The following is a 12,817-nucleotide window of genomic DNA, read 5'->3' on the forward strand; positions in this document are numbered from 1 at the left end:
TATGCAATTATACAAATTAATTCATTAATTAAAAACCTGGGGTATTAACTTCATCAACTTTTCAACATGTTAATCTTACTAATCAGCGCATATAACTCTTCAATTTCTATCCTAATAGCGGGTTAACTAAAAGAATCCTAATTCTTTTTCAAGATAAAAAGATCTCAATCTATATGCAACCTTTCTACATATCTGTGATAAGTTTTAACATATAGTAGGCGTGAAGCATATAAGTCTTAAACGCTACACAAACCCTATAGGTACTATCATCCTATATGCAATTTATGTCTATATGATTATAGAATATTGAACTCTCCCCTCTCGGATCTTGAATCAAAATCATAAATCATGTAAATATTGATCAATTATCCACATGCATTAACCACAAATCATATAGAGAAAGGATAGAAGAAGAAGAAATTATATAAACTTCATAGAAAATTAACAAATATCCGAGTGACTACATTAAACCTAGAACAGATGTTTAGTTCATAACAGACATGACTAAAATAATAAAATAAAGGTTCCGAAACATAAAATTAAACTACTAAAAACTAAGAGAAAAGTGAAGAAAAATAGATCAATAATGTTAAACAGTTGCTAAACCCACATCCTAGAACCTCCCTTTACAAATTACCTAAAAATCGTTCTTAAACACATTTTTTTTTTCAATTTTTAGTGAGGTGGGTCGCGACTTGCCTATTCCTGAGTCGCGACCCGCCTCTTTTTCTGCCAATTCTATCCTCCTCTGAAAACTCAAGTACCGCGACTTGATAGACCAAGTTGTGACCCGCCTGTCCTTAATTCCCTTCACCGATTCCCCTTTATCTTCATGCGCGTCACGACTTGTAAGGGCAAGTCGCGACTCCTTGTTCCAGATTTCTTGATTTCACTCATTTTCACCTTCGTTTCGCACCAGAGTCATCCGAATATTCCCGGCTCTCCCGAATTCACACAAAATGGCCAAAAGCTCCCAAAATACCCATTTTCATCATTAAATATGCTCATTTCCTCTCCATTCGCAAATTCATAGCAAAAACCTGGAAACAAAACAAACACAAGCATAATATCGTACAAAACTCACAATTTGACTCGAAACTAAGACTAAAACACACTCTAAAACTACCCTATACTAGACTTATCAAATTCCCCCAAACTCAATCTTTGCTCACCCTCGAGCAAAGAACACAATAATAAACAGAAAAAACTCATAACCTAAGCAACCAACACAACTAAATCAAGCCAACAACAATAATTCATGCCTTAAGCTATGATGACTAATACACTTATATAATCTTCAGGAAAATCAAATTATAATCCAGAATTTCAGTCAAAACATTCTTTCAATTCACTTAAATCCAAATAAAAATAAAAGCTCTCAAAAATCACGATTAATAAATAAAATGCAGTCGAATCAATTCATGCTCACCAAATTGTTTCATTGCAATCAATTAATATCATTATCCCATAAGCTTGCTATACTTACTAATCTCCACTAATGTAGAAAACACATGCTCAGAAATCAATAGGACTTTCACAACATATAATTGAAGGGCTTAGGTAAAGTGTAACGCCCTGGATAACCCAAGACCATTACTATGTGTATTTTGAATATTGCTTAAGTCGATAAACGAGTCATTAGGTTATAAATGTGCATCTAGGTGTCATTAATAGGCCGGGGTGAAAAAATCTCGGTCAAAAGGAATAGATATATTTTAATTTAAAACGTTAAACTGCACATGGGCCCATAAAAGTGTTTACAAAGTTATTTACAATGCAAAATGGTCATTACCGTATAAAAGTTACAATGTGCTGACCTAAGCGGCACAACTAGGGTTAAACCCTAGTTCCCCTGAGAAACACCTTGGCCGTGGTGGTCAAGCGGCCACATATGCACACATCGCCACCTGAGTTCTCTACTCAAGGCTGGATGAGCTTTTCTTTCCCTTTACCTGCACCACATAGCACCCCTGAGCCAAGGCTCATCAAGAAAACTTATTACTGCATGTATACATAATAAATAATTGATTATGGATCTTGCAACCCTAATCAGATGATGGCTAATAATTCATTCTGGGTAGATTACTAATAAGTCTTTCTGGGTAGATGACTAATGAGTCACTCTCTGGATAGGTGACTAATGCGTCACTCTCTGGATGGGTGACTATTGAGTCACTCTCTGGGGCTCTGCGCCCTAAGCCATGTGATGTTTCAGTCACTTGAGTCTTCTGGCCTTGGCTCTAAGTAACTAGCTTTTAGACAAGACAGGAGCTTTAGTTTTCTTCGACCAATAGGTCGGTCAAGAATTTAATGCTCATGTTGATTAGTTCTAATCATTTCGGCCTACGTTAAACACATTAATGTTGTTTTTGACTCATAAGAAAATACCATACGACCATTGCTTAGTACGACTGCCGATCATGACTGATAAGTCAAGACTTCACGACCAGTACTAACACCAATGTCGTTTCTAACTAATAAGTGAGTGCCCTTCACAAATAAGCAAAGCTGCTAGGCATTTACAATGCAATCAATGTCCATATATAGAGAACTCCACATGCCTCATCAATAACCATGCCTGTCACATACTGGGTGTAGTTTTCTTACCTCTAGTTCGAGCGTGAGATAATAAAAGAACGACCATTGAGAACGATCGGTCCTTAAGTCCCTTAGCGGTCACCTAGAACCAAATATGAAAACCCATCAATAAAATAAGTAATAAAAGGTTCATGGACTAAAACCTCGAATCCTACTAAAAATGTTAGTAGATTCGATCTAAGGCCTTAAGAAATGAAAACATGTGCTTAAAACACATAAAAACCCATCCTACCACAAAAAGGAGGGGCGGGCGGCAATCTGCTGCCCCCCCCCCCCCCCAAGGGGCCATAGTGCGCCCCCAAGACAAAGAGCCCCTGTCTTGGTGCCAGGGGCGGGCCGCAACTTGACCCAGAGGGTCGCGACACGCTTACTAGACAGGAGCTAAGAGAGGCTCTGGTATGGATTCAAGTCGCGACATTCATGAACTCGGTTGTGAATTGACCCCGCGAACCCAGCTCCCCTGTCTACTTCTCATTTCAAACTCAGCCACACCTTCAATAAATCTATCCCAAAATCACCACCAATTATCACCACAACATTACTACCATTCAAACCACAAAACCCAAGCTTTGAAACACTTAAAACCACACTAAATAACCACTTCTAAGATGAAAACTGTTAGGAAAATGTAATGCCCTAAACTCCAGGGACCGGTACGGTGCGCATTTTAAACAGTGCTAAACTCGCTAACCGAGTCATTTGGCCATAATCGTGTAACTAAGTATTATTAGCGGTTTAGGGATTAAAAATTTTGGTTAAGATATAACGTTTCACTAGAACGTTTACTATATAAATTGGGATCCCAAAATTATAATTTAAAGGTTTATTACAACAAAATAGTTACAACCAACCATTCTAAGCGGCAAAACAGGGTTTAACCCTAGTTCCTCCTTCAAACCTCAGTCGTGGTGGTCAAGCAGCTGCATATGTACACATCGTAACCTAAGCTCTCCAATTCAAGGATGGTCTAGCTTTCTTTTTCCTTTACCTACACCACATAGCACTCGTGAGCCGAAGCCCAGCACGAAAACTCAATATGCTCAAGAACATTCATATTAAGATATCAAATCATATCTGGCATGCCTAGCTGTTATCCAGATTTCCGGATAGCGTTTAGATGGATATCCTCGGGGAAGCAGAATTATCAATGTCTTTCACGGTAGGTGACCAGAGCTCGCGGATGGACAGAAAGGCTTCGCCTCTTCCGTTTAGTGTCCGGATTACTCTTTCAAGCAAACGCGACGCGGAAGCTCGTCAACTCTCCCAGACTCCCGAAGGGGTATCCTTCGGGGAAGCTCCTTCCAGGAGAAGCGCTTCAAGTGGTCTTCGCGGAAACAGTTCCGTGCCTCGCACGGAACAAGGCCAGGCGGTCGAGTCACGGAGGAGGCATAGTTGGAATGATATCCGCCTAACACAGAATCCCGCCTGACACGCCTGACAGGTCAAAGCCGCACACATCCCAGCACGGCTAAAAGTACTATTTCGCCTACTGTTCCGCTGACAACTTGGAAAAGACGGCTGCCTTTGTGCATTCCCCATACTTTCACGTAAATATACCCACATAGAGCCTGGTAGCCAGGTGACTACGGTAATTGTATCCCCTATTTATGGCTGGTGTAATTAAGACTCATGTGAGTAGAGAAAAACCCTAATCCAAAACCCTAGCTATAAATACCCCCTCATTTTACAATAGGGGGGATGAACAAAATTTCATAGCAAGAACTCTGCTAAAATCTCTCTAGCTTCATCTTCTTCAAGAGAACCCGAGAGAAACACTGTGAGTGTGTGAAGTTCTTGTACACCAGCCATCATACTGTAATTCTTTACAAGTATAATAACATCGACTCGTGGACTAGGGCTTGTTAACGCCTGAACCACGTAAAAACACTATTTGTTTAGTTACATTTCAGCACTTCTACAGTTCTTATCTTTTTATTATTCTGTTTGTATTCGTTTCCGAAAAACTCGGTAAACATTTTGGTGCTTTCATTGAGAGCTGTAGGAAGTTGTTGGTCAGCACTTTTTCTGTGTATTGAAAAGATGGTGACTACGAGAAAATCTACGGTTGACAAAAGTGCTAGGGTCGACCCCGATACTATGATGGAAGATGTGGTACAAAACGAACCCTTGGACCACCACGGTGAAGACCCGACATCCCGCCAGGACCGGGTCAGTACTGAAGATACGACATACCTAGAAAGCGAGGAAGAGTATGTCCGAGACGGTTACTACAAAGACGGCTACTACTACGAGAAGGATCCAGAACTTGTCCAAGTAGCCGAAGAACTGGTGGTCACTAAGGCCAAGCTTGCTGAGCAGGAGCGCGTCTCCGAAAAAATGCAGCGCATGATGGAGCGCCTCCAGAGCATGTTCGGAGACCTAGGCGACTCGGACGAGGATGCCTTTGTTCCAGGTGGTGCTGATGCCACCATGCCGGATCCAGCCGCCGCTGGACCATCCAAAACCGCCCCTAACAAGGGCAAAGAAAAGGTTGGGGAGCCTGCACGCACTAACGCCCCTGCACCTCCTAAAGGCGTGGATCACCAGGCCGATTGCCCCCCCCCCCCCCCCCGCGCAGAAGGTCTCTGGCGCTTCTAAGCCCAGACGTCCTTCAGCCCCAAGGGGGCACTCTGTGCCTAAAGGGCCCGGTGCTAAGGCACCCAGGCCTAGGGGAAGGAACAACCGCCCCAGTGATTTCGTCAACCAGGACGGTCGGGCTGCGAACTCGCACTCCGAAGATAGCTGGTCCACGGTGGACCTATGAAGAAGGTTGGAGGCCAAGTATGAAAAGGCCAAAGGAGAAAAGGCCCGGCCTCGCGGAGATGACCTCCGAAATCATATTAATGACAAGCTCCGGGGACGTGACCTCCCGGAGAGTGATACAAAGAAGCTCGAGGAACAGATTGCTGCCTTGACCAAGCTGGTCCGGAAGCAAAGTGGGGCCCTGTCAGACTCTGAGGAGGAAGACCCGGAAACATGTATTCGGAGGATCGCGGAAACGTCCCTCCCGGATAACTTCAAAATGCCTCACATAGAATTATATGACGGGAGGACAGACCCGCGCACCCATCTAGCTAAATACAACAAAATGATGCAAGTGGCGCGCGTCAGTGAAGATGCCAAATGCATGTGCTTCTCACTCACCCTTACCAAGTCCGCGGAGGACTGGTGGAAAAGATTAGCTCCCGGATCCATCCACAGTTGGAAGGAGATACAGTCCGCGTTCAGAAGGCAGTTCATTGCTGCCCGAGACCACGACATGGAAGTTGGTTCCTTAACCAACATCAAGCAGCTACCCAATGAGAACCTCAAAGCTTTCATTCAGAGAATGATGGAAGCTGCTGCAAAAACCAAGGTCAGCGATGACATGAAGCTGATCGCCCTTCAATCGGGCCTTACTGTCGGCTCCCTGCTATGGGGGGAAATGCAAAGGAGACGGGCAGAAACGCTGTCCGAATTCATGTCAAAAGCTCAGGGAATCATCAACCTTGAGGATGCCTACCAGCAGGCCTTTGGAGTTCCCCCAGCTCCAACGCCTTCCGTGACTGCGCCGAGCTTTGCTTCGCAAGCTCCCGCACCAGCCCTCACGCTTCTAGGAGCCCAATTCACTCCAAGTGTGTATGGGCCTTCCGCGTCTGCTCGGACGCCGAGTCAAACCCATTTCTCTGGGTACGGAGCTGTACAAACCGGATGTAGTATCGCTCCTGGCCTGCCGCAGCCGCAAGCGGAAGGTCCAGAACAAAATTTGAGCCAATCGCGGAGCAAACGAAGCGGAAGAAACTCCAACCGGGGAGACCATTCAAAGAAACCCCGGAAGGACTATGAGCCCAAGTTCACGGAGTATACCAGTTTGATAGACTCGCGAGAGAATGTCTATCGGGCGACCTGTAATATGGTCAACTACAGGAAGCCCCCGAAAGTGTCTCACGGAGGAAGGCGTCTGCGAGACTCCAATAAGAGGTGTGAGTTCCACGGAGACGTGGGGCACACCACGAACGAGTGCCTTCAGCTGAAGGATGAGATCGAGTCCCTGGCAAGAGCGGGACACCTCGGCCAGTGGGTGAGGATACCCATTATCTATCCCGGACAGGGAGTAGTTCACGGAGCTGCATATTCCCCGGGACAGAGGGGGACCGCTAGCGCTCCTGGAGCCGGTCACCCCCAAGCTCCCGGGTCTCAGTTCCCAGCGCTTCCTGCTCCAACCGCTCCGGCACCCATTGCCTTGTTGGCTCCAGGACCTGGCAACCCATATCCGCCCGGCCTTGCTCCGCCACCCGTTGACGGACACGTAGCCACCATTTTCGGAGGACCGCACCTTGCCGGAAGCACCCGCAACTCCCAGAAGAGGTACTTGAGGGAGTTAGAACACACCGGGGAGATGTGCGCCTTGGTTCAATCACCTGCTCAACGTCCCCGAATGATGGACCTTCCCATCACCTTCACGGAGGACGATGCTCGACATGTGCACTTCCCCCACAACGATCCCCTCGTGGTGGAAGCTCAGATTGCCAATAAGAAGGTCTCTCGGATCTTGGTCGATAACGGAAGCTCCGTAAACATCCTCTTCAAAGCGGCCTTCCACGCGATCGGATTAACCGAGACAGACCTGACCCCATGCCCCATCCAGCTTCAAGGGTTCAATGGGGATGCACTCATGCCATTAGGCAAAATTCAACTTCCAGTCACCCTTAGAGGAGAAAGCGACGCTTGTGCCTTCAAGCACAGCACATTCGTGGTGGTCGAATGCCCCACGGCGTATAATGCCATCCTAGGCCGACCGGTCCTAATAGATTGTGGGGCCATAACCTCGATACGCCACTTATGCTTGAAGTTTCCATGCGACGATGGGCGTATCGGCACCCTCCGAGGAGACCAACGAAGTGCACGAAGCTGTTATAACGTCTCCGTCCGATCTGTCTACACGGTCCAGGAGACGGTTGCTGCCATTCCTTTGGCAGAAGAATTACCAGAAACTGGGGGTGCTCAAGAGGCCTACTTTGACGAGCTCGACCCAAGAGTGGGAATCGAGAAAGCGATAGAGCCAATGGAGGAAGTCGAAGAGGTGATCCTCAACCCGGGAGATCCCACCAAAGTCATTCAGGTGGGGAAAAACCTGCCGTCGGCCATTCGAGATAAGATCGTGGCCACTGTGAAGAATAATCAGGATATCCTGGCATGGTGCCACGCTGATATGACGGGGATTAATCCTAATGTTGCGTGCCACGCACTCAACATAGACCCATCTGCAACTCCAGTTCGCCAAAAGAGGAGGCCGTTAGACCCAGTGAGGGCCGAAGCCGTCAAAGCAGAAGTGGACAAGCTGATGTCAATAGGCTTTCTCCAGGAGTCACACTATCCCGTGTGGTTGGCCAACCCAGTTCTGGTCCCGAAACCCGATGGGTCCTGGACAATGTGCATTGACTTCACGGACCTAAACAAAGCCTGCCCGAAAGATTGTTTCCCTCTTCCGCGAATCGATCAGATGGTAGACGCTACTTCCGGGTACGAACTCCTATCCTTCATGGATGCGTACTCCGGATACAACCAGATCAAGATGCATGTCGCGGACCAGGAACACACCAGCTTCCTCACGGACAAGGGTGTCTACTGTTACGTGGTCATGCCTTTCGGTTTGAAGAATGCTGGGGCGACGTACCAGTGTCTAGTAAACAGGATGTTCAAGGACCAACTGGGGAGGAACATGGAGGTGTACGTGGACGACATGTTGGTAAAATCCAAGACCTCCGGGGACCACAGTGACGACCTTGAGGAAGCTTTCGCCGTGATCCGAAAGTATGGAATGAAACTGAATCCAAAGAAATGTACTTTCGGGGTCTCGTCTGGGAAGTTCCTCGGTTTCATTGTCAGCTCCCGCGGAGTGGAAGCCAACCCTGAGAAAATTAAGGCGTTCATAGATATGCCTTCCCCCCGGAAGCATAAGGATGTCCAGAGCGTTACCGGAAGGATAGCTGCTCTCAGCCGCTTCGTATCCAAGGCCACTGACAAGTGTATCCCCTTCTTCAATGTGTTGCGAGGAAACAAGAAGTTCGAGTGGACCCCCGAATGTGAAGCAGCCTTCCAACACCTCAAGGAACATTTAACCCGAGCTCCCATTATGTCCAAACCTGTCGAAGGAGAGGCGTTGTTCTTATACTTAGCTGTGACAGAGCACGCAGTGAGTGCCGCTCTCGTCCGGGAAGATGGCCGTATCCAGCTCCCTGTGTATTACGTAAGCAAGAGGTTACTGGACGCCGAGTCCAGATATTCAATGATCGAAAAATTCTCCCTCTGCTTGCTAATTGCTTCGCGGAAGTTAAGGCCATATTTCCAGGCGCACACCATCAAAGTACTCACCAACCACCCTCTCCGACAAGTCTTGCAGAAACCCGAGTCTTCTGGCAGATTGCTTAAGTGGGCCATGGAACTGAGCCAGTTCGACATCCACTACCAACCGCGTGTTTCCATAAAAGGACAAGCTCTCGCGGACTTTATTGTGGAATGCTCGGGAATGAATGACCTCCCGGAAGATCCTGTCCCGGAACTTCCCACATGGAAGGTCTATGTAGACGGAGCCTCAAATGAAAAAGGAGCTGGAGCAGGGGTCATCCTAATATCTCCCCAAGGGCATCAGCTCCAGAGCGCCATCCGTTTCGCGTTCCCAGCATCCAACAACGAGGCAGAACACGAAGCCATGTTAGCTGGATTACGACTGGCCAGAGAAGTCGGAGCCCAAAAGATCGAAGTATACAGCGACTCCCTACTTGTGGTAAACCAAATATCCGGGGAATACCAGACGAAAGGCGAAAAAATGGCTGCCTACGTGTCTCTCTCCCGCGGCCTACTGTAGCATTTCAAAGGCTACCAAATCCGCCAGGTCCCCCGGGACCAGAACTCACTCGCGGACACGCTGGCCAAGCTTGCAACAGACCCGGAGATCGAACAATATGGCCTGGTGCCCATCGGGCACTTAGAAGCACCCACTACCGAGACACAGAGGGTAAATGCCATCATCGACCATTCCCATTCCTGGATAGGACCCATCCTCAGATTTATCACCACCGGAGAGCTCCCCACTGATAAAGCTGACGCAAGAAAGCTCCAGTATCAAGCTCCCCGATACGTGGTTATGGATGGAAAGCTTTACCGCAGGGGGTTGTCCATACCCTTCCTTAGGTGTGTGGCCAGAACTGAAGTCAGCGCCATCATCCATGAGGTTCACGAAGGCTTCTGTGGCGACCATACCTCCGGGTTGAGCCTCTCCAAAAAGATCCTTCGACAAGGATACTTCTGGCCCACCATGAAGAAGGATTGTGTGGATTATGTCAGAAAATGTGAGCAGTGCCAGAGGTACGCCAAGGTTCCGCGAGCGCCGCCTACAGAAATTACCTTAATGACCAGCCCCTGGCCGTTCACCGTTTGGGGCATTGACCTAGTAGGTTCCCTTCCAACTAGAAAGGGTGGAGTGAAGTATGCCATAGTCGCGGTAGACTACTTCACCAAATGGGCTGAAGCTGAACCTATGAACACGGTCACATCTAAAAAAGCACTGGACTTTGTCATTAGGAATATAGTGTGTCGTTTTGGGCTTCCACGAAAAATTGTGTCCGACAACGGGAAGCAATTTGACAGTGAACATTTCACGAACTTCTGTGCTTCGCATGGAATTATCAAAAGCTTTTCCGCAGTTTCCAGACCCCAAGCTAATGGGCAAGTGGAGGCAGTAAACAAAATCTTAAAGACCACGTTGAAGAAAAAACTCCAAGCCTGCAAGGCTCACTGGCCGGAAGAACTTCCGCGAGTACTTTGGGCCTATCGCACAACAGAGAGAACTTCGACGGGGCACACGCCTTATTCCATGACCTTCGGTTGCGAGGCCGTCATCCCAGTAGAAACTATGATCCCCTCTCACAGGCAGGATACCTACGACCCTACCCGGAACCACGCCCTTCTCCACGAGTCCCTGGACATGATCGAAGAGCTCCGGGAGCAGTCGCAGGTCCAACTAAAAATGTACCAAGGCAAGATAGCCCGACACTTTAACACGAGAGTCAAGAGCCGTACATTCAAAGTTGGGGATCTTGTCCTACGAATAGTATTTCCTGCTACGCAGGATCCGGGAGTGGGAGTCCTCGGACCCAACTAGGAAGGCCCCTATGAAGTCCAAGAAAAAGTGGGCCATGGGACGTATCACTTAAAGAGACTCGACGGATCTAAAGTCCCGCGCGCCTGGAACGCGGAGCACCTCCGCCGTTACTATCAGTAGGCCCCGGACTATCTAGTCGAAAGTCCTTGGTGGACGTAGCAAAAGTGTAAAATGTGGAGATAATCCTCCCTGCTGTAAAACACGTGCCTAGCAGGCTAATTTAATGAAACACGGAGAGATTCACTCCGCTTTTACTGCACTTTTTATCCCTGTGTTCAAAGCTGCGTTTTAACAAGTGACCACGCGGTCCGGAGACGTCCGGACCCCACGCTCACTTGGGGGGTATACATGGCTAAGGCATAGCCATACGCCCCTTGAACAAAACATACACAGAACACCACTTATGTGCTAGCATTGTGTTTGAAATTTTTAAATTGTTTAAGCTTAGGTTAATTTGTTGCCATGAACATGCTTGCATTACGTGTCATGTGTGCATTATGTGTTTATGTGAAAATTGCCATTGAAATGCCTGCCATTATGCATCATGAAAATTATCTCCTGTGTAGCCCAGCGATGAACAGGACTGGGGGTTGGGGCACGTTCAGAGAGCTACGCCGAAACACCCCCAACTCCCTGACAAGTCCTTTGCAGAATACTCCGCGATCGCTGTAGAGTTTTGCTTCGCAAGCTCCAGCTCCGGGTCCCGCAAGGCGAAAGATGGCAAGATCCGCGACCGTTGTAAGCCTTGCTTCGCAGGCTCCAGCTCCGGATCTCACAAAATAATGCATGGAGAGCTCCTCGACCATTGCAAGTTTCAGCTCCAGGAGCAGACATGGTCGATCCCCCACTCACAGCAGGCCTTGCTTCGCAAAGCCCCTGCTCCGGGATCGCACCTGGTGGGCGTGGAAATTTCACCGACAGCAACGAGCCTTGCTTCGCAGGGCTCCGTGCCAGGTCCCTGAAGCCAGCCACCATGAGGTTCGCAACGACAGTTAGTTTTGCTTCGCAAAGATCTAACCTTAAGTCTAGCGACGCTCACCAAAAGAACTCCCATTCCGATCCATGGAACGGCTCACCTTAGCAATCCCAGCGAACAGTATAACTACAAGTCCCGGGATTGGCTATTCGCCTTAGGAAAGCTAAAATACGGTGGAAGGAGTCTGTCCGTTGGAACCAGGAAACCTTCGTAACCTAGAAACTACGTGGGAAAAGACATCAGCCGTTAGAGATTCAAGTGGGAAGTGCATAGGTTCTGGCCGTTGGAACCAAAACCTCATGCGCCCCTACAACAGTTTCTACCATATAGAAGTCTACCCTAAACGCAAAGACAAATAAAGAACTCGGCAGAAAAGAAAGGAGAATGCTATAATTATGGCAAATATGTCTGCAATGAGAAAATAGTACAAGGAGCTTCGCCCCAAAGAAAAACTCAAATGAAAAATTATTAAAGATAAGGCCCCTTCAAGCATTGGGGGTGGCAGTAGTTTCCGCGTCCAAGGCCTCGAGGTCGGCAGTTCCAACTGGGGCAGGCGGAGTCGGCTCATTGGGAGGTGGAACTTCATCACATGCAGGTTCAGAGGTCCCCGCCTCTCCGGGATCTCCTACTTCAGGGGCTCCAGCACGCTCGTCAACGTTGTAAGTTTGGACGTACACCTCTGGGCCTTGATCCCACACCTGTAACTTCTCCCTCATGGCGTCAGCATCCTCTCCTAGATAGCCTAGTACCTCCGGGTTCATTTTCCAGAGTTGATGCATGAGGGCCACGTGCCATATATTAATCGTCCTGTTCAGAACCACCTCGGCATCCTCCCTCTCCTTCAAGCGCTCCGCCTCGGAGGTTGCCAGCTGTGCCTCCGCGACAGCTAATTGAGCCCTTAGTTTTTCCATCTCGGCCTTGGAGGCATCCCGCTCTCCCTTAAGAGAATCAATCTCCTTGCGCTGCTCCCTATTTTGGCTCAGCACGGATTGCTTCTCGGTCACATGCCCCCTGGCAGTGAATTGCAAGGCTCCGATCTCTTTATCCTTCTCGGCGAGCCCCAACTCCAGCATAGACACGAGATCCTTGCTCCTCTTATG

This window comes from Humulus lupulus, chromosome 2 (assembly GCF_963169125.1).
Source record: "Humulus lupulus chromosome 2, drHumLupu1.1, whole genome shotgun sequence".
NCBI classification, from domain to species: domain Eukaryota; kingdom Viridiplantae; phylum Streptophyta; class Magnoliopsida; order Rosales; family Cannabaceae; genus Humulus; species Humulus lupulus.